Genomic DNA, 26,117 nt, shown 5'->3' on the forward strand with positions numbered 1-26,117 from the left:
GTCAAGGTGAGGATGCTGAGGGAGGACTGAGGGGACCCTGAACCCCAAAGCAGAGTGGGCTCTGGGAGGACATAGGGTGGATGAACATATGCTGCATTTCCTGACATCCAGGTCTCAGAGAGACTGGGGACCTGGTATAGGGGGCTGACTTCCTGACATCCAGTCTCAAACTGGGGACCTGGTATAGGCAGCTGGCTTCCTAACATACGGGGTTCAGACTGGGGTCCTGATATAGGGAGCAGACTTCCTGACATCTGGTTCTCAGGGTGACTGGAGTCCTGGTTTAAGGGCTGGGGGCTTAGTAGGGGAGAGGAGAGAATCCGAAGACCTACCCAGAGACAAGATGAGGTCCCTGCGGAGGACTGAAGGGACCCCACAGATTCCCGCCTCTGTTGTCAGCCCTGGGAGCCCCTGGGGTGAGAAGAACACACTAGACCTGTCCTGACTTCCTGACATCCCGGTCTCTGAGAGACTGGGGACCTGGTGTGAGGAGTGGGGACTCAGGGGCGGAGAGGACAGAGCCCAGGTGAGTCGGTTTTTCCCATCAGGTGACCAGCTTTAGCATCAGTCCTTCCAATGGATATTCACAGTTGATATCCTTTAGGATGGGCTGGCTTGATCTCCTTGCTGTCCAAGGTACTTTCAAGAGTCTTCCCCAGCACCACAGTAGTACTATTTTATACATAGTCGTGTGTATCTGTTAATCTCAAACTCCTAATTTATCGCTTCCCCTGCTTTTCCTCTTTGGTAACCATAAATTTGTTCTCTGCGTCTGTTTCTGCTCTGTAAATAATTTCTTTTGTAGCATCTTTTTAGATTCCACATATAAGTGATACCATACAATATTTGTCTTTCTCTTTCTGACTTGCTTCTCTTAATATGATAATCTCTAGGTCCATTTATGTTGCTACAGATGGTATTACTTCATTATTTTCCATGGCTGAGAAGGATTCCTGTGTGTGTGTGTGTGCCCGCGCACACGCACGTGCATGTGTGTGTGCACGCAAACCACATCTTCTTTCTTCTTTATCTAATCATCTGTTGATGGACATTTAGGTTCCTCCATATCTTGTCTGCTGTAAATAGTGTTGCAATGAACATTGGGGTGCATGTATATTTTCATATTAGAGTTTCTGTCTTTTCCAGGTATATATTTAGGAGTGGGATTGTTGGATCATCTGGTAGTTCTGTTTGTAGTTGTTTAAGGATCCTCCATACGGTTCTCCCTACTGACTGTACCAATTTACATTTCACCAACAGTGTACAAAGGTTCCCTTTTCTCTGCACCCTCTCCAGCATTTATTCTTCACAGGTTTTTATGATGATGGCCATTCTGATCAGTGTAAGGTGATACTTCATTGGAGTGTTGATTTGTATTTGGATGTTAATTAAGCATGTTGAGGTTCTTTTCACGTGCCTGTTGGCCATCTATGTCGTCTTTGAAGAAAGGGTCTTCTTTGGAGAAAGGGTTTTGTGTCAGGGTCACACAGGCTGGGTGGCTCAAACTACGAACCGTGTTGGTTCAGGAGGCCAGTAACTGAGGTCAAAGTTTTGACTGACGCTGGTTCTCATGACGGAGGTGGAGGGTCTGTCCCATTTCTCCCCCCTCACTTCTGGGGCTTTGCTGGCCATGGTGGCCGTGTCTGGGCTTGGAGAGCTCCACTTTCCTCTTCACCTGGAGTTCTCCTCTGTGTCTGTCTGTCTCTAAATGTGTCCTTTGTATGGAGACAGCCGTCCTGTTAGAGGAGGTTCCATCCGAATGAGCTCACTTGACCACCGTCAGCTCTGAGAAGACCTTTCCTTTGTCTGTAAGGTCACGCCGAGGTACTTGGGGTTGAGACTCCAGCACCTGACTCTGAGGGGACAGGGTGTTACTCCTCACACCCTACAAAGGCTCTAAAGTAAGAACACACTGGATTGTTCTAAGGATGAAGGGACAGCCTCCGTAGCTACTGGAGGTGAATCCAGGGGTGAGGAGAGCAGGCCACTAGGATAGGAGCCAGATCAGGTGGGGCCTTGTGGGCCTGTGAGAACTGTGGCTTTGCTGTGTTCGGGGAAGGAAAGGCCTGTAAGGCCCCGAGCTGGGTGCCTCTGGGACTTTGTCCCCGTCATCACAGAAACTTGGAAACGGAGGCTCCCTGCGAGGTGCTGAGATGCTGCTGATGTTCAGGCCCGTGGCTCTGCTCCTCTGCCTCCACCCCCCTCGAGTAAACAGGGAACCCCAACCAGGTACAAGGAAAGAAGTGAGAATGGAGGGGCGAGTGGTCAGGTCCCTTGCAGTCATGGGCTATCTCTCTATCCCTCGGCTCCTCCTCAGCAGTCAAATGAGGTGACAGTAACCTAGCGGGTTATTTGAGGTTTGAATTCTGTGATCCTTGTGTGGTGCCATCCCAGGCCCTGGCAAGGACATGACCGTCCCAGTAGTTTCTGCTCTCTGTTCTACTCTAGGCTCTGGGCAGGGACCAGGGCATCTGCTGACAGTGGAGGCCATGGTGTGAGAAGGGGTGGGAGGAAGGTGGCTCCCAAAGATGAAGACACCCGGGAAAGACACCTGGCAGGGCGTCTGAGGTCCAGGGCAGCCCCAGGGTCGAGGCCAGATTGGTTAGCACAGATCTGCACTCAGCAGCCCTGGGCTAAGATGGGGGATCTGCAGAGCATGGGCAGTGATGGGGTCAGGGAGCTGAGGGGTGGGGTGGGGCCCAGTGTTGGGGGAAACCAAGCCCAGGACTGTCCCTGTCTGTGCTGGGAGAGGACCAGAGCCCAGCCACTGGGCTGTGAAGCCAGGGAACTCACCCTCCCTCCTGAGTGCTCCCAGGGTTTTAACTCCCTCTTTCTTCAAACTCACCTCATGCCTCTCTCCCGCTGTCCTGCCCTCCTTCCTGACCTCCCCACAGACTGCATGTGATGGACGGGTCCTCTGGCTCGCCAACCCCTGTCAACAGACAGTGTGGAGATGGGTGGAAGGAGCCAGCCCTCTGTGACCCTCCCCTCTGTGTCAGCAGGCTTGGAGGATGCTCAGACACGTGGGGCTGATGTCCGGCCCAGGGCTGTGAGCTTGCAGGCCGCTGTGTCAGGCTGCTGGCCCTTGTGGATCTGTGTTTCCACAGCCATGTGAGGCCCTGGGAGCCCTGGGAGATGAAGTTCAGTTGTCTGTCCTGAAAGACTTATCCAGGTTTCTTCTTAAATGATGTCAAGAACCTGGAAACGTGGTCCGTGGCCTGTGCTATGCAGACCTGGCACTGTACCCTGGCTGTCCACATCAGGCAGCGGACTGGGAGGATGCGGCCTCGTGGGAGCTCCTGGAGCAGAGGCTGGGGATGAGCCCCGCCCAGATCCAGGTCTGCATGTGGCACTTGTCTCTGTGCATGTACATATGTGTGTGTGTGTGTGCCCGGCAGAGAACATGAGAGGCACCACAGCACCCAGCCTGGGTTCCCCATCCCCACTGCGTGCAGCAGGGCCTGAGCAAGTCCCCTGACTCCCCAGAGGTGAGGCCCCACAGCAACACCTCTCTGCTAATGAATCACCTGGGGACCTGATATCCACAGGCTTTCCGCCGGGGCCCTCCTGCTCTGACCCTGCAGCCTGCAGTGGTCAGACTGAGAGCTGCCCACGTCCTGGTGGGTTCCTGGAGCGCCAGGCCTCTCCCTTTCATTTTTCTCCCTCCCTCACTTGGCATTGCCCTGAATTCCCTTTGCCGCGGTGAGCCCGCTGAAAGGCTCAGACAGAGGATCCAGTTCACCAAGGTTCCCTTCCGTAATGCGATCTTACTCTCTAGCAGGCGTGACTTTGAATCACCTTGTTCTCCTTCTGTGTCCTGTCTTGGCACACAGATCTCGTGGACATTGGGGTCACTTTGCTGTGCCCAGAAAACCTAGGTCCTGACGAGGTGGAGGAGCTGGAGAATCAAGCCCTGCTGCCCGACCTGCAACAGAAGTAATGACTGCGCTTGCCAACTCCCAGTGGCTGCTGCATCCCGTCCCGGGGAGGGCTGGGAAGGACATCTTCCAGGTGGACATCCCCGAGCACCTGATCCCCTTTGGGCAGGAAGCCTGTCCAGACTAGGCTTTCAAGTGGAAGGTGACTGAGAGACCAGGTCATGGTGACACCGTTCAGTCGCCACTGTGCCCTGGACATGCTCGTCTGGTTCGGTCTGAATTGGCCCCGCCCTGTGGTGGGCTGCCCACTTGGGGCAGGGCTGGGCCCAAGACTCTTATCCTGTGTTGCTGTCCTGGACTCAGCGAGAGTCCCCGGGACTTTGCCCTTTACGAGAAAATGGCATCGCCACTCGTTTTGGCCCTGCTGGGTCTGGGTGGTTGTGAATGTGTTGTTAAGAAACCAGTTAGTGTTTTTCCCTCTATGTTCTGGTCCAAACTCCCCAGTTTTGGAAGTGTCCAGCAGGTGATGGGGGAAGGCCAGGGGCTGGGCTGAGTGTCAGCAGCCAGCGAGGCCTCAGGCACGTGGAGAGGCCTGCAGGCCCAGAAACAGGCCGTGGTTTGTCTTTGCAGGTGACCCTTGCCTTGCTGTAGAGTGTCCCTTGGCTCACAAAGTGTGTATTGGACATGCTGCTTGGCTATTCCACGTCCAAAGACAAGGGCTGGCGTTCACCACCCTTGTACTTGACTTTGGAAACCTTGTACTTGGCTTTGCGTTTGGGGTCATGTGTTTGCAAGGCCTTTGGCTGGTGGGGTCACCCTGCTTTCCAGTAGACCTCTTGGGGAGACCCCTGGTTTGGGAGCCAGAGACTCTCAACTACTGATCAGAAACTTGTGGCATCACTGGGGGACCCAGGAGGAGCCCCTTCTACTTTAGGGTGCATGACTCATGGAAGGTGACACCCCCAAGGTCAGGAGCCTGGCTGGGCTGTCTGCTGAGTGGCAGGCAAGGCACAGGGACCAGCCCGTCCTGGGCTCGCCTCAGCACTCAGCTTGTGAGTCAGAACTTTGGCCGAGCGTGTGAAATGCTGCTGCTTCAGATGAAAATGGACCTTGAGGACTGGACTGAAGCTGGCCTGGGGTGTGGGCTTCCAGCCTCATATGGCTCATCCAGTGTCATGTGTGAATAGCATGGACAGACAGAAAGAACACAGACTCACAGTTCTTGTTCAATTCTTTATTTACTCCAGTGAAGTTTTGCTTTACTTTATTAGAGCCAGAAATAGATTGTTTTATTACAAGGCCGTGCTTTTGAGTGTCCCTGGGGACCTGGCAGCTCAGGGATTGAGGTTGTCCTTGAACTGCTCACAGAGGGCACACTTGTAATCTGAGGACTCCTTCTCCTCGTCCACTTCAGGGGCCTCGTTTGGGGCCACAACTGAAACAGCCGCCTTCACGATGGAATAATAGGTGCTATACATAGTCATCTCATCACTGAACCATAATCTGGGTACTCTGGGAACTCTCCAGCAGTTCCCCTGTGGTGTCCCTTCCAGCAGTAGCTGGGGGTACAGACGTGGCATTGCTGGACGTACCCTCTCCACTGGGGCCACCCTGCTCACTGGGAAGATGTTTTGCCCCGGCCTGCACGGCTACACTGCCCATAAACCAAAGGCCGCAGAACACGAAAGAGTGCAGGGGGTTCTGTGAGCAGTTGGGGATCCCTTCGGGGCCTTCTTGTCAGCTTCTTGGGTGGACTCATTGTGATGGAATCGAGGAGAGTGTCTGGTCATCAACACTCGCTTCTTTCTCTTTGGAGTCATTGTTGTGCTGGTGGCGGGCTGAGCAGTTGTTATGGGGTCGCCTTTTGTCCAGATGTTCTGCAGGAAGAGAGGCTTGTCTCTCTGAAAGTTGGAGTTGTGACAGATCTGAAAGGAAATGGATTACTTTAGCCAATGTGGGGGAGAATAGCCATTCCTTGCCACCCTCCTCCCCACCACAGCCCTGGACTTCCCTAAGGAGGGAGACAAGGTCTCTTCATTCCTGGTAGGTTATGAGGCCCTAGTGAGTGTGCTCCCTAGAGCTCCCCCGGGGCCAGCCTCACCTGAGGTGTTACTGGCCGTCCCTGACATCAAGTGGCCTCTCAGGGTCTGGAGGCACCCATGTGGATCCTGTCTAAGGGGGTTTGTGGAACACGAAAGGCCCTGCTTTCTTCTCTTTCCTTGACCACCCTCTCATGAGAAAAAAGTTCTCCTGGGAAACTAAACCTGTCTAGCGCTCGGCTCATCTAGTCTAGTCTCCCTGGAAGGGATTTCTTTGGTGCCATCATCCTCTTCTTCCCCACAGAGCTACCCGAAGGATGGATTTTACTGAACTCATACAGGTTCAGTTCACAGATGAAACTGGATGCTGTCTGTCTGGAAGATCCTGTCCACAACTCTGCCCTGGAGGACCTCTGTCTGGAAGAGATCTGCCTTGATGACCACTGTGTCTCCCTTGTCGTTCTAGTACACAGAGGTGAAGACCACATGCTCTACGATCATCCAGAGCTTCCTGGGGAAGGACAGCCTGAGGACAGTGTTGTTCTCTTGCTTGTTGGCTGTTTCTGGGTTCGGGCCCTGTGGGCGGCGGGTTGTATTGGGAGCCCAGATCTGGGCTCTTGTGTTGGTCACCCTGCTTCGCCAAAACCTCCCCTGAATGCACATTTGCATTGTGGAGGAATCAGGGGGGTCCCCTGCTGCGGGCTCCCCATCAGGTGATGGGGCCAGCAGGGCTGCGTGTACTTCATTGGAACTCTGACTATCCATGGAGCCAGTCTAGCTGAGGAGCATTCTCTACCCAAGCAGTGAACACTCGGGGCAGAAGGACCTCAGACCAGGGTCGGGGTGCCCCATAAATAATCTCTGGAGATTCTAGAATCTGGCAGCCAATTAAGTGGTCAGCTCCCTTAATTGTTTCATGATGTCACAGAAGTAATGTGGAAAGGCAGGCCTGGCCCAGTGTGGGGGAGGAGGGATGTGGACAGAGATGGGGTCCTCAGCTTGTTTCTTGTCTGAAAGTACAGAAAAGCGTGTTTCAGTTTGCCTGCAAAGGCTCTCATCTGCTGCCAGGCACCTTGTTTCAGGGGGCCAGGCCCTGGCTCCACCCCCCTCCCTACCAACAGGCAGGCCTGTGGCTGCCTTCTGTTAAAGGGCCAGGCCCTGGCAAGTCCTGGCTCAGCTTCTACCGAGAGAGACCCCAGGGGTCAGATGGGCCCCTGGCGAATGTCCCTCCCAGAAGATGGGGTCTGTGGTAAGCTGGATGGCCTAGCCTGAGTTGTTGGTCCCACCCCCGCCCCAACCCCCATCCCTGTCCTTGCCCCTCTTCGGGCTTTGGTCTCTTCCAGCTGGTGCTTCCGGTAGGTAGGTCCTGCTCAGATGGCTCCAAAGTCAGAGTCCTGTTGTCCTGCCCCCACCGCCCCCCAGGTCGAGCTCTCCCCAGAGTAGGGCCATGCTCAAGCACAGTGGGAATGACCTCACATTCCACTTGACTGTTCCCCAAGCACCTGAGACACAGACTCCACACGATGCCATGTGGGAGGGCACAGCCAGGTGCTCTGCTGAACTTGCAGCCTCCTGAGTTCTGCCCGCCCCCGGACATCATCCCACTGAATATTACAGGTAGTTGTCTTCAGTTTCCATTTCTTCCTATAAAGACCGCTCACATGGCCCTAGAGTGCTCACCTTGGGAACACCTGGGTGTGTGCTTTTCCCGCCCCCTTCCCAGAGTCTCAGACTTGGATTCAGACTCGCTGGAGGCTGCCTCGAAATCTCTGTTTCCTTTCATAAGTGGGGTGGTTTGGCTTCTGCTGTCCCCGGCCCTGGCCTCCCATGGCCAACTTGGGTGTCACGTAGGTACATGCCCTTTGAAGGAGTTGACTGGGGGCTCAAGGTACAGCCTGTTCTGTTGAAAACAAGCACTTCACTGGTCCTCTCCAAGGCCAGCTCTGATCTTCTCTGTCCCTGCCCCTGCCCCTGTCCCCACCACCACTGTGGACCTGTTCTGCCTTACCCAGATGGCTGGTACATTGAATGATTTTGTTGCCTCACAGGTTAGGTGCTTTTCAAGGGGCCTCCTTTACACACACTCACTCCCAGGGACAGTTCTGAGTTGTTGAGCTAGATGTGACCAAAGAAGCCCCTGTCTACCTGTATTTGAAAACGGATGAGAGCCTGGGTGTGGGACTGGATGAAACCCAAGTGAGAGTCACCTGTCTTCACTACACATGGACGATAGTGCAGTGGGTTTGGAGATGCATGTTCTCAGACCTTTGTGGGCCACTGTTCTTCAAAATCACCATGTAGGGGACAGAACAGCACCTTGGAAAGGCCCGCGTGTGAGGACCCTAGGGCACTGTGCCCCTAGAGACAGTTTGCCATTAGTTCTGCCATGCAGCAGGGTCATTTGCCCTGTGTGAGGGCCACAGCCTGGTGTCCGAAAGGGGAGAGCTAAGAGGGTGTGGAAGAGGCTCTCCCAGGGCATTTCAGCCTGAGGACTGGTGGCCAGAATGGAGCTTGCAGCCTCGACTTGGGCTTGCTCCGTTGCCTTTGCCCTTCTAAACAGGTTGACAAAGCATTTCTTCAGGTTGGTTCATCTGACTGGTACATGACCCTGGAGGCTGTGATTGTCCATGGAGGCTCCTGGTGACTCCTCTGAAGGGGGCCGAAGACTGGTATCTGTGGGCAGCCTGCCTTGGTCGTTCCTTGTATGGAGCCTGTACTCCAGGCAAGACCTGCAATGTCCTGTCTGCAATTTGGAGGCTCCGCTGTTTTCACCTGTCTTTCTGACAGGGATGTCAGGCAATGCAGCACAAGGTCTTCCTGCCTGGGGACTATCAGGGTTCCCTCTGGTCTCAGATCTAGCTACCCTCAGTCCTCCCTCAGGGTGTTCACCTTGACTTCTGGTAGGACCTAGGCTCTGTCCTCTCCCCACCATAGTCCCTGCTCCTCACACCATGTCCCCAGTCTCACAGACCCCGATGTCAGGAAGTCAGGACAGATTTAGTATGCTCTTCTCACCCAAAGGGCTCCCAGGGCTGATAACAGGGCCTGGGACCTGTAGGGTTCCATCAGTCTTACCTTGGGGTCCCTAGAATCTTCACTCAGGGGTCCCTTCAGTCTTCCCTCAGGGACCTCAACTTGTCTCTGTGTAGGACTTTGGATTCGCTCCTCTGCCCTACTAATGCCCCATCCCTTATATCAGGACTCCAGTCTCTCTGAGACATGGATGTCAGGAAGTCCAGTCCCTATACTAGGACACCAGTCTGAAATCCAGATATTAGGTAGTCAGCCGCCTATACCAGGTTCCCCAGTCTCTCTGAGACCCAGATGTCAGGAAATGCAGCATGTGTTCCTTCCGCCCTATGTCCTCCCAGAGCCCACTCTGCCCTGGGGTCCAGGGTCCCCTCAGTCCTCCCTCAGCGTCCTCACCTTGACCCTCCAAAGAACTAAGATCTTCCCCTCTGCCCATCTGAGGCACTACTTCTTCTAACAGTTGCCTCATGTCTCTGAGGTGCAGAGGCGGAGGTCAGAACAGGCTGCCAAGTGCTCATCCCCTCTCCAGGATCGTCCAGGCCTAACAGCAGGGTTAGGCATCTGTGAGGTTCCTTATATCCCCCCTACGGGACCTCGTCTAGAGCCCAGGCAGATCCGGGGATGCCCCTTGTGTTGACCCGAGGTGGGACCCTCACATCAAGGCTCAGGGAGCACAGAAGGTGGATGAGCTCATGCTGCATTTCCTGACATCCAAGTCTCAGAGAAACTGGGGATCTGGGAAAGGGGGCGTGTCCTCAGGTGAGCAGAGGGAAGAAGCCCAGCTCCTCCAGCTCCTCCAGGACCCTGAGGGAGGACTGAGGGGACCCTGGAACACCTCAGAGAAGGCTGTAGCTGCAGTTGGTCCTTGGCGGCCCTGCGATAGGATGAGCCAAAGGTGCATGGTCTGACTTCCTGACATCCAGGTCTTGGAGAGACTGGGTCCCAGGTATAAGGGGCAGGGCTTCAGTTGCGGAGAGGCGAGAATCCCAGGTCCTGCCCAGAGGCAAAGTGAGGTGCCTGAAGGAGGACTGAGGGAACCCTGAGTGAGGACTGAGGGGACCCTGAGTGAGGACTGATGGAACCCCACAGATTCCCGTCCCTGTAGTCGGCCCTGGGAGCCCTCGGGGTGAGAAGAGCACACTAGGCATGTCTGTCTTCCTCACATGAGGGTCTCAGAGAGACTGGGGATCTCGTGAAAACAGCAGGGTCTCAAAATGGTGGACAGGACAATCCCCGGTGCTGCCTGGAGTCCAGTCTCCATGCCAGGAAGGACTAAGGAGGTTAGACCCCAACAGGGAGGGATCTTGGCCGTTGCAGAAAGGTCTTGGAGGGCCCAGAGTGGGGTGCACAAGGTGAGCAGTTTCTTGACCTCTGGCGTAGAGACCTCGGGAGGTAAGGTTTCTCAGGTAGAGGCCAGAGGCTTCAGGTCGGCAGAGGCTGGACTCCCCAACCCAGATGGAGGACTGAGCAGACCCACGCCCCTGTGGTGAGTGCTGGGAGGCCAGGCAGGGCGTGAGGAGGAGCTGAGGACAGAGCATGTCCCCAGCCAAGGACCCGCGGGAGGCCTTGGGCAGGTGTGGCTACATGTGGGGCCCCTCAGCGCTTTCTATTCAGTCTCGGGTCTTGTTCTGAGCTTCCCTGTGTGCCTCCAAAGGGGAGGGTCCAAGCCGTGCCAGGGGGGAAAGGTGAGCACTACAAGGGCACCCCGAGGGGACCTCCCACCACACAACTGGATGTACTCACTGAGTCCACCCCTCTTACCATCACAGAAGGCCCAGGGCTGTGCCACTGTATAGCCCCTAGATGTTCCCTCCATTTCTCACACAGGAGCCCCAGGAACCAGGAAGCAAAGGCAGAGGTCTAAAGCCTGTGTCCTGGAGATGAGAGAGCAGAGGAGGCCCAGGCAGTATCTGGAGTCAAGGTGAGAGGGTGCCCTGAGTGTGTACTAGAGGCTCCCCATCCCAGAACAGAGGGGGGCACAAGAAGGCCCTAATCCCCCCCCCCACATTGTGGGCCCCGGAAATCTCAAGCTGTGCTGACCACACCCTGGGAAGCCACCACACTTCCTCCTTCAGGTAGCCAGGGGACTGTCTTCCTAGGAGGAGCACCCCTGTGAGGTCTGAGAGCACCCCTCAAGAGGAGACCTATAAGTGGCCTGTGTCAGACCACCTGGGATGCGTTTCTCATCCGAGGCTGCTCACATGCCCTCTGCCCCAAGGCCTGTGGTCCCCATCTGTACCTCTGCCTCAACTTCCGTGTCTTGTTTGATCCCAGGCATCATGCTCATGGTCAAGATGAGTGAGCTGAGTAAGCCCAAAGAAGACCTTCAGGACCCAGTTGAGGCCCAGGGCCCAATGGAGGCACAGCTCTTGGAGGCTGAGGAGGACGAGGCCACATCCCACTTGGCCTCCTACCTCCCAGCATCCTCCTCTGCTCCTGTGGAGGCCTTGCCCCAAGAAATTCTGAATGAGATGGTGGCTAACCTGATGAAGTTCCTGCTCCTCAGTTATCAAGCCAAGGAGCTGACCTCCCAGGCAGAAATGCTGAAGGTCTTCAGGGATAACCAGGAGCACTTCCCAGTGGTCTTCAGGCAAACCTTGCAGTGAATGCAGATGGACTTTGGCATGGAGGTGAAGGAGGTAGATGCCAGGCAGCACATCAACATCCTGGTCAGCACCCTGGGCCTCACCTGCAATACGATGCATAGCGGTAGGCAGGGTCTGGCCAAAGCCAGCCTCCTGGTGCTGGTCCTCAGCCTCACCATATGGAATAGAGACCATGGCCCTGAGGAGGAGGTCTGGGGAACACTCAGCAGGATGTGGTTGTGTGCTGAGAGTGAGCACTGCGTCTTTGGGGAGTCCAGGGAGCTGCTGCCCCACATGTGGGTGCGGGAGGGGAAGCTGGAGTACCGGCAGTTGCCTGACAGCCACCTTGCCCGCTATGAGTTCCTGTGGGGTCCCCAGGCATATGCAGAGACCAGCAAGTGGCAATTCATGGCATTTCTGCTCAGGGTCAAACAAAGGGCTTTGAGGGCCTTCCCACCCCTGTCTGCAGAGGCTGCCAGGGAGGAGGATGAGGCAGCCTGAGCCACAGCAACAGCCAGGCTGGTCCTTCCCTCTGTGATTGAACAGGGAGTGGTCAGCCTTCTCAGAAGTGAGGGCCGAGGCCAGTTGGGGGAACCAGTGTGTAGCATCTTTGGGTTCCTGTTCTTTACCATGGTATGGAGATTCATCTCTGATTTCTTTAGAAAATTTTCAAACTTTGACTGTTTTCATAGAAGGCTACGTTAACTTCAGTGTCTTATCTTTGTGAATGATGTTAATCCCAGTACGTTTATGGTTACCCAGTTCACAAACAACAGTTTTGCTGTTTTGTAAAATTGATTGAAGCACGCCAGCTGCGACGGACCGCGCAGAAGCATGCCCTTGAGTAGCTACCCCTAGCCCAAGGTCAGGGGTAGCGACCGAGAGCGCCAGGCTGTGATGGCGCAGGTGCGGCCGAGAGGAGCTACCCCATGTCCGAGGTCAGGGGCGGCGACCAAGAGGAGCTACCACTTGCCCCAGGGCAGGGGCGTCGGCTGAGAGGAGCAACCCCACGTCCAAGGAGCTGCGGCTGTGCTGGCGCAGCAGGGCCGTGAGGAGCTATTCCATGTTCAAGGTCAGGAGGGGCGGCCGTGAGGAGATACCCTTCATCCAAGGTAGGGAGCAGCGGCTGCACTTTTCTGGAGCAGCCATGAAGAGATAAACCACGTCCAAGGTAAGAGAAAACCAAGTAAGAAGGTAGGTGCTGAGAGAGGGCATCAAAGGGCAGACACACTGAAACCATAATCAGAGAAAACTAGCCAATCTGATCACAGGACCACAGCTTGTCTGACTCAATGAAACTAAGCCATGCCCTGTGGGACCACCCAAGACGGACGGGTCATGGTGGAGAGGTCTGACAGAATGTGGTCCACTGGAGAAGGGAATGGCAAACCACTTCAGTATTCTTGCCTTGAGAACCCCATGAACAATATGAGAAGGCAAAATGAGAGGATACTGAAAGGGGAACTCCCCAGGTCGGTAGGTGCCCAATATGCTACTGGAGATCAGTGGAAAATAACTCCAGAAAGGATGCAGAAATGGAGCCAAAGCAAAAACAATACCCAGTTGTGGATGTGACTGGTGATAGAAGCAAGGTCCGATGCTGTAAAGAGCAATATTGCATAGGAACCTGGAATGTTAGGTCCATGAATCAAGGCAAATTGGAAGTGGCCAAACAGGAGATGGCAAGAGTGAATGTCGACATTCTAGGAATCAGCGAACTAAAATGGACTGGAATGGGTGAATTTAACTCAGATGACTATTATATCTACTACTGTGGGCAGGAATCCCATAGGAGAAATGGAGTAGCCATCATGGTCCACAAAAGAGTCTAAAATGCAGTACTTGGATGCAATCTCAAAAATGACAAAATGATCTCTGTTCGTTACCAAGGCAAACCATTCAATATCACGGTAATCCTAGGCTATGCCCCAACCAGTAACGCTGAAGAACCTGAAGTTGAACGGTTCTATGCAGACCTACAAGACCTTTCAAAACTAACACCCCCAAAAGATGTCCTTTTCACTATAGCAGACTGGAATGCAAAAGTAGGAAGTCAAGAAACACCTGGAGTAACAGGCAAATTTGGCCTTGGAGCACAGAATGAAGCAGGGCAAAGGCTAATAGAGTTTTGCCAAGGCAATGCACTGGTCATAGCAAACACCCTCTTCCAACAACACAAGAGAAGACTCTACACATGGACATCACCAGATGGTCAACACCGAAATCAGATTGTTTATATTCTTTGCAGCCACAGATGGAGAAGCTCAACACAGTCAGCAAAAACAAGACCGGGAGCTGACGGTGGCTCAGATCATGACCTCCATATTGCCAGATACAGACTTAAATTTAAGAAAGTAGGGAAAACCACTAGACCATTCAGGTATGACCTAAATCAAATCCCTTATGGCTATACAATGGAAGTGAGAAGTAGATTTAAGGTACTAGATCTGATAGACAGAGTGCCTAATGAACTGTGGATGGAGGTTCGTGACATTGTGCAGGAGACAAAGATCAAGACCATCCTCATGGAACAGAAATGAAAAAGGGCAAAATGGTTGTCTGAGGAGGACTTACAAATAGCTGTGAAAAGAAGAGAAGCAAAAAGCAAAGGGGAAAAGGAAAGATATTCCCATTTGAATGCAGAGTTGCAAAGAATAGCAAGGAGAGATAAGAAAGCCTTCCTGAATGATCATTGCAAAGAAATAGAGGAAAACAGCAGAATGGGAAAGACTAGAGATCTCGTCAAGAAAATTAGAGATACCAAGGAAACATTTCATGCAAAGATGGGTTTGATAAAGGACAGAAATGGTATGGACCTAACAGAAGCAGAAGATATTAAGAAGAGGTGGCAAGGATACACAGAAGAGCTGTACAAAAAAGATCTTCATGACCCAGATAATCACGATGGTGTGACCACTCACCTAGAGCCAGACATCCTGGAATGTGAAATCAATTGGGCCTTAGAAAGCATCACTATGAACAAAGCTAGTGGAGGTGATGGAATTCCAGTTGAGCTATTTCAAATCCTGAAAGATGATGCTGTGAAGGTGCTGCACTCAATATGCCAGCAAATTTGGAAAACTCAGCAATGGCCACAGAACTGGAAAAGGTCAGTTTTCATTTTAGCCCCAAAGAAAGGCAATGCCAAAGAATGCTCAAACTACCGCACAATTGCACTCATCTCACACGCTACTAACGTAATGCTCAAAATTCTCCAAGCCAGGTTTCAGCAATATGTGAACCGTGCACTTCCAGATGTTCAAGCTGGTTTTAGAAAAGGTAGAGGAACCAGAGATCAAATTGCCACCACCCCCTGGATCATCGAAAAAGCAAGAGAGTGCCAGAAAAACATCTATTTCTGCTTTATTGACTATGCCAGAGCCTTCGACTGTGTGGATCACAACAAACTGTGGAAAATTCTGAAAGAGATAGGAATACCAGACCACCTGACCTCCCTCTTGAGAAACCTGTATGCAGGTCAGGAAGCAACAGTTAGAACTGGACATGGACCAACAAACTGGTTGCAAATAGGAGAAGGAGTACGTCAAGGGTGTATAATGCCACCCTGCTTATTTAACTTCTATGCAGAGTACATCATGAGAAATGCTGGGCTGGAAGAAGCACAAGCTGGAATCAAGATTGCCGGGAGAAATATCAATAACCTCAGATATGCAGATGACACCACCCTAATGGGAGAAAGTGAAGAGGGACTAAAGAGGCTCTTGATGAAAGTAAAAGAGGAGAGTGAAAATGTTGGCTTAAAGCTCAACATTCAGAAAACTAAGATCATGGCATCTGGTCCCATCACTTCATGGCAAATAGATGGGGAAACAGTGGAAACAGTGTCAGACTGTATTTTTGGGGGCTTCAAAATCCCTGCAGATGGTGATTGCAGTCATGAAATTAAAAGACGCTTACTCCTTGGAAGGGAAGTTATGACCAATCTAGACAGCATATTAAAATCAGAGACATTACCCTGCCAACAAAGGTCCATCTAGTCAAGGCTATGGTTTTTCCAGTGGTCATGTATGGATGTGAGAGTTGGACTGTGATGAAAGTTGAGCACCGAAAAATTGATGCTTTTGAACTGTGGTGTTGGGGAAGACTCTTGAGACTCCCTTGGACTGCAAGGAGATCCAACCAGTCCATCCTAAAGGAGATCAGTCCTGGGTGTTCATTGGAAGGACTGATGCTAAAGCTGAAACTCCAGTACTTTAGCCACCTCATGAAGAGCTGACTCATTAGAGAAGAGGATGATGCTGGGAGGGATTGGGGGCAGGAGGAGAAGGGGATGACAGAGGATGAGATGGCTGGATGGTATCACTGACTCAATGGACATGAGTTTGTGTAAGCTCCAGGAGTTGGTGATGGACAGGGAGGCCTGGCATGCTGCCGTTCATGGGGTCGCAAAGAGTCAGACATGACTGAGCGACTGAACTGAACTGAAAAGTGATTGGGAACTCTTCTATTGTGTTTTCTGGTCCTGAACATGATACAATGGAATTGGAATTGGAACTGTTTTGAAAACACGAACTTACTTAGCAACAGTGTTGAATGGAGAAGAATTAGATGATAAAATTAATTGTAGTGAATTCATGCTTGTTTCCTTCTTGTGTGTCACTCCCCGTAACTATCTCTGTTTATTCAATTTTCCTGGGTTATTAAAGAAAGTATCAGGCAATCTGAGTCCCCTGCTCACTGGCTCATTTATTCCAAAGATCTTTATGGAGACTCTGCTCCATGATATGCCCTATGTTAGCAGTGGGGACACTGTAGAAGTAGGACACCCTCCACATTGAGAGCGATGGTCTAGGAGCTGCAGTCACATGAGGTTTGTCTTGGGAGTGAGTGGAATCTCTGAAATGGATTATTGCTGTGAGGTGTCCTTTTGCTTCTTGGATAAACCCCAGAGAGATCTCTTTCTGGGGCAGGAAGGAAGGGGTCCCGGCTCTTGTCCCATAGCTGTTGACCACAGGGATGAAATAGGTGTTTTCTATCCACTATCTGCTAGGAATCCTAGAGAAATGTGAATCTTGCTGTTTTATGTATGGCCCTGTATTCCCTGTGCAGGCACTCCTCTCTCTGCCCTAGGAAGCTGATTACCAAGTACATTTGAAATGACAGTTTATTTGGTCCTCTGGGCTTTATTATTTTCACTTGTGAGCATGGTCTAGCTTTCATATGGACGAAATGAGTGAAGAGGAGCTGCAAGAGTGGACAAGACCTGCTGTTAGACTAGAATCCTGGGATCTTTGAGTGAGCTGTGCCCAGCTGGGAAAGACACTGCTCCCCACCCCAAGCACACACAAACACCCAAACTGAATAATATGTCCTCCAGGAGGAAAACACAGAACAGCAGTTTTGAGTGGCTTTTTATTCCATTTCCAATTGAGCTGCCAATTCTCTGAGGTGTCTTGAAAACAAAACAGTTTCCAGAGGGGAGAGGGACAGAGTCTGAGATCTGAATAACATGAGAAATAAGTACTAGCCAGTAAAGATGCAACATCAACCAGCGTCCCCAGGTTCAGGCAGGTTCAGAAGTGCGGAGGCAGTAGAGACTCACAAGTTAAGGCTGTGCCTGGCATCACAAGGCAGGAGCGAGTTCCAGGCCTAAGGAGGTAGTGAGGTCACTGCAGTGGGGGTGCAGATAGGTGCAGGGGGCTGAAGGGGCAGCTCTCCCTGCTGAGTGCCAGAGAACAATGGGAACAGGAGATGTGATTCTGGCCACGTATGTGGCCCCTGCCACATAGTCAATGGACACTTGGAAATGGTGGAGAATTTTAAGACCCATGTGACCTGCTCAGACTCTCCTCCCCAAAACAAAGGAGATTTTTAACCACTGCTCGTTGTTGAGCATCTGCTAGGCAGTGTGGAATTGGAGAGATGTCAGGTGCTCCACCACCTTTTGTCTTCCTCTCTCCCTGCACACATGGGGTCATGAGCCTACCAGGCCTCTTCACTTAGGATGGATCGTGTGATGACCCATGGCCAGTAAATTTTGAGAAGAAAAATATTTGTTTTGAAGGGACACAGGCACAGGGGGGTTAATCCTCAACCCAGGACAACACACAGACACAGACCGCTCGGAGTGTGGTTCCTCTCTAAGAGACTGAAGTTCTGCATCTCTGACCCTTGAGAGAGGCTGCCCCACAAGGAGCTGGCTGCAGGAATTCTCCCCACCCCTGAGCTGCACTGTCAGCCCCCTCAGGGCTGTGCTCAGCCTCCATCAGGAGGGCAGCAGCTAGCTGCCAAAGGGCCCTGTTGGGGTTGGGTGAATCCTCCTCGTGGGCCCCAGCCCCAAGGCCCCCCAACCCTGCTGCCCACAGTGCTCCCTGTCCCCTGGAACCTGGCCTTGGGTTTTGTCCTGCCTGCCCCCCACTGAGAGTGGCTTAGGCCCTGATTACCTTATGTGTGTATCTTTATCTGAAAGTCCCAGAGCAGCATCCCCTTCCATGGTGCTTCAGGTGGAGCCGGCAGGACTTGACGCAGCCCCTGGTCGAATCTGCTCTATGGTGGGTCAGTCGTAGTCATTGCTATGGAAGTCCAGGTCACATCTCTCTGATCCCGAGGAGTATCAGAGCATTCCTTGTGGAATCCCATGTGTTGGAGTAAACTCAGGGTCTTGTGAATGTGACTGTGAGGTCCTGGCTTTTGAGCCTGACTGTGAGAGGCAGAGGTGTGTCTGGTCAGCCACCCACACAACCAGCTAGGACTTTGGTGTCCCCACTCGGGCTGTTTGAGCATAGGGCTGGCTCTAGCAGATGGCTGGGAGGACGCTCACCCAGGTGCCGGAGTCCCCAGAATCCAATGAGGATTCAGAAAGGAAGCAGGCAGGAGAGGACTCTGGAGTCCCAGGGGTGCAGGCTGCACAGAGGGTTGGCCACCCCAGAGAGGTGGAAGCAGCAAGCCCCTGGAGATCCATCTGACCTACCCAGGGCTGGCTGGGAGAGTGAGGGGGGAGCAGAGGTCACTGCAGGTGAGCTGCTGCCCTGGCCTCCATGAGGACATCCGTGCTCTGGGGCCAAGACCGGGACCATAGCCCCGGGGGCACTCCAGAATGGACACGTGACAGCTCTCATGAGAGGTACTCCTCATGCCCCTAATTGGATATGACTGTTAGGTGTAGTTGGGATCTTGCTCTGGGTACATAAGAACCTCAGGCCTTTGGCTGCTAGGAGGCCCAAACTGCCCCCTGCTCCCACCGACTTATCTGGAGGTCATTTCCAGGATCCAGCATCTTCAGCAGCTGCCTCTCTGTGGAAACACACCACCCTGTTCCCAAGCTGATCCTGCCCAGGCCATCACCATTTGGATAGGCGCCTCCCCTGGCTTAAGGATTCAGTGAATGTTCTGCTCCTCTGAGAAGTCCCTGTGTTTCCTCGTGGCTTCCCTGGAGGCTCAGTATTAAACAATCTGCCTGCAATGTGGGAGACACAAGTTCGATCCCTGTGTGGGAAGATACTCTGGAGGAGAAAATGGTATCCCACTCCACTCTTCTTGCCTCGGAAATCCCATGGAGTCAGGAGCCTGGGGGTGGTGGGGGTGGGGGGACTATGGTCCATGAGGTCAGAAAGAGTTGGACATGACTGAGCGACTAAGCATACTCACACGTACGCACAGCTAAAGATTTGCTCTGGACCCTTGTATCTTTGGCAAGACACTGACCCCTGCCTGGATCTTGACAGACTTCTTCTGTGGCAACTAACACTGGCTGACAACTTAAAGTGGTTTTTGAGCAAGTACAGGGTTCCAGGTCTATACCTGGCCTCGGTTGGTGGCTCTTGCCATATCCGATATGCAAGATATGCGGGTCGCATATCTTGCAAAACATCGATGAGGTTGGATCAGGAAGTGTTTGTGGAGCTTGAGAAGAAAGTGGATCCAGAGATGTTTCTCTGGTGGAAGAGGCCCAGTTAGTATATTATATGGGATTGGAGGTAAGGGAGAGGAAAAGTGTAAGAAAATGTAGCAAGGGTTGTTTCACACTTACAGGTTCTGTGTGCTTGCGTTTGGTTTCCTTTCTATTTCATTTTTTAACATACTCAGCATGTTTTGCCCGAAGTTTCATTGTCTTTTTTATTTTGAAAATAGACTTTATTTTCATCTTTTCCTTTGTAACCCTTTTAACCCTTGTGATCCTTTAAGATTTGGGAAAAACAATTGTGAAAATAGCAGAAATCTCTTAGGCCCCTCGCCCAGTTTCCCCTATTCCTAATATCTAATATTAATATGATACATTATTACAATTAATGCAGAAGTATTGATGCATTATTTATTACCAACTAAAGCCCATACTTTACTCAGATTTCTATAGGTTTTACCCACTCCCAGATCCTGGCCAGAAAACCACCCTAACGTTTAGCTGTAATATCTCCTTGGGTTCCTCTTAGCTTTAACATTTCTTTGTTTGGGATGATCTTGACAGTTTTGAGGAGTACTCGGTAGTTGTTTGGTACAGTGTTCCTTGACTGGTATTTGTCTGATACTTTACTCGTGACTAGTCTGGGATTACAAGTTTGGTGGAGGAATATTACAGATGTAAAATTCCATTGTCATCACATTGTGTCAAGTGTATATACTATTAGCACCATTGATCCCTGATGATGCTCTCATTGATCATGTGGCTGAGGTAGTGCTTGTCAGGTGTCTATGCAATAAAGTGATTGTCCTATGCCCCCTTTCCATCCTATCCTCTTTGGAAGAAAGCCACAATGTGCAGTCTATGCTTCGGGGTGGGAAGTTATGCTCCACTTTCTAGAAGTGGGAGTGTCTGCATAAACTGGAATTCTTCTGTGTGGAACACTTGTCTATCCTTGTTTGCGTAATTAAGAAATCATTTATGTTTCTCAGTATGGACTCATGGTATTTTTATTACACTTTGGGTTAAAATCCAATACAACATTATATATTTTTATTTTCAAATTGTTCTCATATTGGCCACTGGGAGCTCTTCCTCTCAACTCCCTTGGTATATACCTTTGTCATACCCCTAGAAATATTGCTTCCTTTTTTGAAAGTTCTTTGAACATTTCTATTTTTTCACAACCTACAAGATGCTCCAGCCTGATTTTCCATATTTCCTGACCCAGTTCTAGAATCATCAATTTTTCCATGGAGCCCTTGTTCCTTTTATTGTCGAATGGCATTGACAAAACTAGATCTGTGCACTAAGCGTGCTCATTGGTACAGAAGAGTCATTGCTTCTGGGCACACACTGGTTGACAGGGCAAAGAATTATATGTGTACTTCTTATCCTGTGTTTATTTATATATCTAGAAATATTTTAGATGGTAATGATTTCGTGGATATGACACCAAAAACACCGGCAAAAAATAAAAAGTCAAACAGATAAATTGGACCTCATCAAAATAAAAAAAAAAGTCTGTGCATCAAAGAACATAATCAAGGAAGCTACCGTATGATCCAGCAATTCCACTTCTGAGTGTATATTCAAAAGGAAATGAAAATAGGATATTGAAAAGATATCTGCACTCCTACATTTATTGCAGCATTGTTCACAATATCCAAAATATGGATACAACATAAGGGTCCAGCAGTGGATGTGAATGGATAAAGAAGATATGACATATTCAATATACAGTCATGTGAGAGATGGGAATCCTGTCGTTTGCAACAACTTGGAAGGAGTTTTAGGGCATTATGCTAAGTAAAGTAAGTGAGACAGAAACAGATAAAGATGGTTTGTTATCAATTATAGGTGGAATCTAAAAAGGACAAACCAGGACTTCCCTGGCAGTCCAGTGGCTAAGACACTGCACTTCCAATTCAGGAGGAATGGATTTGATCCCTGGTTAGGGAACTAAGATCACACATGCTGAACAGCAAGGCCAAAAATAACAAAATAAAAACATATAAATAAATTTAAAAATTAAAAAGACAAACAGAGAAATAGAAGAGAGTGGTGCTTACCAGGGTTAGGGGATGGGGAAATAAGGAGAGATTGTACACAGGGTACCAGCCCCCACTTATAATACTAACAAGTTTTGGGATCCAGTGTACACCAGGATGCTAATAGCTCACAATTCTGAGTCAAATACTTGACTGTTGCTAAGAGAATAGAACTTCTACATTCTCACCACAAAATAAATAAATAAATAAATGTGACAGGATGGAGGTGGTAGCTAGCACTATGTCAGTAATCACTTCACCATTTATAAATGTATCATAGCAACATGTCAAGATTTTTGCTTGAACTCCATCCCTCCTTGCTAGTGAGGCTTCTCTTCTAGTGGAGTAAACCTAACTGCACTGGTGGTGTCATTCACCCATGTGATGCTTCCAGATTTCAACAAGAAACAGTTCTCAGTGTGAGGGAAATTTTAAACGTCCCTTAGGGGATGCTGTCACTTCTGACTCCAGTGCAGCATCCCACATGACACTCTGGAAACCAGTCTGCAGATCAGAATCCTTTTCTTCTTGTTTTCATGTTTTACAGTTGGCATCTGTACTCTGTCAGACTTTTTAAATTTCAAATTCCCTTACCTTCCCTGACTGAACAGCAGGAATACCTAATGGGACTAGAGGACACATGCAGGTTAAGAATCGCTTTCCTGGTTCAAAGATCGGTTACTCAGAAAGCGTCACCTCTTCCCCCACAAACAAACAGAGAACACTGTGAGTCCATTTTCCAGCTTTGACAACTACGACCACACAGTCAAGTTTAGTAAACACCACATGACAGAGCAGGATGTAACAGAGCAGCAGACATAGGTGAAGGCTGTCTAACAGTATCTCCATAGTGCTCTGCTCTCCTAGAGTCCTATTCTGAATTTTGCACCTGGTCTATGGCACTCAAATGTAATAGGTCTTCTATACTTTCATCAATTGACCTGTCTTTGAAGTGAACTTGAAACACACTTGATTAATCCTTCACAAAGTGATGAATTACTCTTGGTTCCAGTTATCTGAATGAAGAGATACAGAGAGAGACCCACTTGCCCTGGATTAGAGCTAAGGCCTCCCCGCCCAGGGGTCAGGAGCCAGAATCACTCCCAAAGAGATGAGCATCTATGTTGCAATATCTGTAGAGATAATAAACAGAGACTTTCCTTCTTGATGTAGAGGAACCTTTGTTCTGGGTCACATTGCCCTGACTGTGGGCTTCCCAGGCTATTTCCCCAGCTCTAGGTTTGAACCCAAAGTCCAGGTATACAGAGGCTAGGACAAGGGCCACTCTACCCCTGCTCTAACTGTATCTGGGTCTTTCCCACCCTCCCTCCATAAAACACTTTCTCCCAACCCCTGCCAGATGGAAGGGGCTGCAAAGAGAACTGGCTGTCCAAGATGAGATCTTGAGGACACCCTTTTCCCCCTCTTGGAACTGGAGAAATGATCTCTAACATAGTAACGCCATGTCTCCCACCGAGTGTTAGCAGTTGCGCCTGTGATGAGTAAGCACCAATGTCTGCAGAAGCTGTGCTGAACTGAGAGTGGTTGTGATTGATTTCCTAGAACGCCATCGCTTTCTTGTAGGAGTCCATGAAATTGTCCTTTTATTTGAGAAAAAGACCAAGATACTCATATAGCTGTGCACCCACCCTTAACTCAGTGGACAGCCAGAGTGTCCTGCACTGTGTGGAGCTCAAGAGCAAAGCGGTGAGGGATTAAGAGGGACTCGTGGTTGCCACAACCTAGTTGGATGTTTTAAATTATTTTGGCCACTCAGCATACAGGATCTTAGTTCCCCATCCAACGATCAATCCCGCACCCCCTGCAGTGGAAGCACAGAGTCCCAACTACTGGACAATGAGGAAAGTCCTTACAGTATTCTTAACCAGGATGCCTCAAAATTGTGAATGTCATCAAAAAAAAAAGAGGGAAATCTGAGAAACTGTCACTGCAAAGAGAAGTTAAGGAAATATGACAGCTACATAAACTGTGGTATGCTGGATGTGAAATGATCCTCTACCAAAAATGAACATGAGGTAAAGACTAAATAAAAAAAGATAACATAAGCTAATTACTATTATAATATTATAAATATTAAATAAATTAAGCCTTAATACTAAGGAAATCAATCAGTTAAGTAACTAAATTAGTCATAAACATCAAATATGAATACATTAAACACAAAATTATTATGAATATAATACAAAAATAAAATTCAAAATCTATCTATCTCAGAGAAAATATGGCCTACAAAGTCAAAAATATTTACAATTTAGCCATTTACCGGGAAAGTTTGCTGATACCTGGTGTGCAGAAAAATAGCATGAATATACTGAGGGATTTATAACATGGGTAGAAGCAAAAGCCCCAGGCCTAGATCTGTAACCCTGTGGTGGGAGACTCAGTAACAGCATGGCAGACACCTAAAACTTTGAGGGAGGGAGGTATTTCTCTCTGTAAAGAAAAACTTTCATGAGACGTGACTGTTGTGATATTTTGTATTACCTCACTGCTTGGTCATCTAGGTGAATCCATTCAAGGGAAGTACACAACAGAGTGAGGAAACTAAATTACCCCCACTCTGAGTGAGAGGACCAGAAGGAGAGCCTCTTGGTAGCCAAAGAGTGTGGGCAGAGAGTGGAGAAGAGCAAATATGAACAAGGGATTCCAGCAAGCTGTAGGAACTCCTGAGTTCAACCTGAGCTATGCATGTAGGAATCTCACCATAGACAGAATACCAAAAGCAGGGAGAACTGAACCATTGCCCAATGGACAGGCTGGGATCTGTGTGAATCACAAAGACTATGCATCTAAGTATCACTGCATCAACCACAGAAACATGCACATTTATTTCAAGCACATGGGAAATATTCACCAAGATAGCATCCTCTATCATCAAAACAAATTTATAAAATTTAAATGATGCAGAGTTTGTTCTCTGACAAGAAAAGAATCAAACTAGAAATCAAACACTGTGGAAGGAGGAGAAAAATCTCAAAACACTTGGAAATTAAACAACCATTCATAGATCAAAGAGAGAATCTCAAGGAAGTAGAAACTGCATTGGAATGAATTAAAGTGGCTCTTAGCCACATATTGCAATTCATGGCACGCAGCTAAATCAGTGTTAAGAGGGAAAATTGTAGAATTTAATGTTTAAATTAAGAAAGAATAAAGACCACAAGCAATAATCTACACTTCCACCTTAGATTAAATAAAGAAGAGAAAACTTCACCCAGAGCAATCTGAAAACAAACAAACCAAAAACACAAGAGAGATAAATTGAAATCGAAAATAAAGAAAAAAAAAATCCTGGAAAAAAACTGGTTCATTGAAAAGATCAACAAAATTGATAAAATTCTAGCCAGATAAACAAAATCAAAAAAGAGAAGACAAATGACTAATATCAGAAATGAAATACTGACTATCGCTACAATTCTACAAGCCCGACACTAAAATGTTGGAAGGAAAAAAAAAAAAAGGAAATACTAAGAACAGATCTATGTACAGGACATAAATTCAAGAACTTAAATGGAATTGTAAAATTCCTCAAAATCCAGAAACTACCCTATTCATCCCTGATGAAATGCATCAATTTATAATACTACAACTATTAGAGAATGGATATCACATTTTCAAACTTTCTAAAAAGAAAATCTTTAGAACCTCAGAAATATCAAAAAAACTCAAGCAGAAATTGTCAGAGCCAACTTTATCAGAACTCTGAAGAATAGTCAAAAGTTTGTAGCAAGTAAGCTATCAAGATTGTGAGCTCTTCTGGGTCAGGGTTACTGGTCATGCTCTGTGGTCCTGGTGTCCACCATGAGCCTTGGCACTCAATGGGAGATCAGAAAGTGTTTGCTAAATAATGTCTTACTCACGGTGCCTGCAATCTGGTTGGATCAACTTTATTTGGCCCCCAATACATGTAACAGGTCAACACGACCAGAAACACAAACAGGAGCAATGACACAATTACGCCTCTGCAAACATCTGTAGGAGAGGTGCCTGACACTTACATAGCCAACAGAGACAGAAACATTTTAGCCCATGAGTAGCTTTAAAAAATCCCATTTTTCATGAAAATCTGATCACTGCTGTGAAAGAACAAAATGATGGGAAGAAAGAGCTCCTCAGAGAATGACAATCTGAGCCCATGTCCTCCAAGTGCTGGGTAACCAAAGTGGCATTTAGGAGGAAATGACCAACCAGGCACAATAGAAAGCCAATTTAGGTTTGGAGGAGTACAATATTCGGATGACTTCCAGAAGTATAAAACCCAGTCTTTCCTAAAGTATTCTCTGGCACATATCAAGACACAGAGGCCTTTGACTCTTGTAACAGGATAAACATTCTGGCCCTTCCTGAGAGTGTATGTGTTAAATGTCAGTACACAAGAAACAAGTGTCTGCACAGTCCGAATTCCAGGCCTGGCTTTCCTGTCACTGTTACAGAAAAGTGAGTGTATGAAACAAGCATTTAGTAATTCTGTTTCACTTTTGCTTAAGTCAAAAGGACCTGAGACTGTGTTTGGTTAGCAAATCCACCCTTCTAGCAACAGAGAGGTCAAGAGAGTAAGGTGATAGATACCTAAGCACAAAAATAGGCCTATGACCAAAATTCAGGTGGAAATGAAATATTTCACATGACCATAGGTTAGGGAGACCGTAATACAC

General features: G+C 49.2%; 1 long non-coding RNA gene and 2 pseudogenes across 1 annotated transcript; 1 reads left to right on the forward strand and 2 right to left on the reverse strand.

Annotated features, from left to right (window-relative positions):
* Positions 1-1,158: 1,158 nt before the first annotated feature.
* LOC122435985 lies at positions 1,159-19,586 on the reverse strand. Its single transcript, XR_006267760.1, has 3 exons — positions 19,575-19,586; positions 17,845-17,848; positions 1,159-1,281 (listed from the first exon to the last, which is right to left on the reverse strand). It is a non-coding gene; the product is annotated as an uncharacterized LOC122435985 (long non-coding RNA).
* On the reverse strand, positions 5,213-6,682 carry LOC122435983 (annotated as a pseudogene).
* Positions 11,242-12,033, forward strand: LOC122435984 (annotated as a pseudogene).
* Positions 19,587-26,117: the final 6,531 nt, after the last annotated feature.

This window comes from Cervus canadensis, chromosome X (assembly GCF_019320065.1).
Source record: "Cervus canadensis isolate Bull #8, Minnesota chromosome X, ASM1932006v1, whole genome shotgun sequence".
Taxonomy (NCBI): Eukaryota; Metazoa; Chordata; class Mammalia; order Artiodactyla; family Cervidae; genus Cervus; species Cervus canadensis.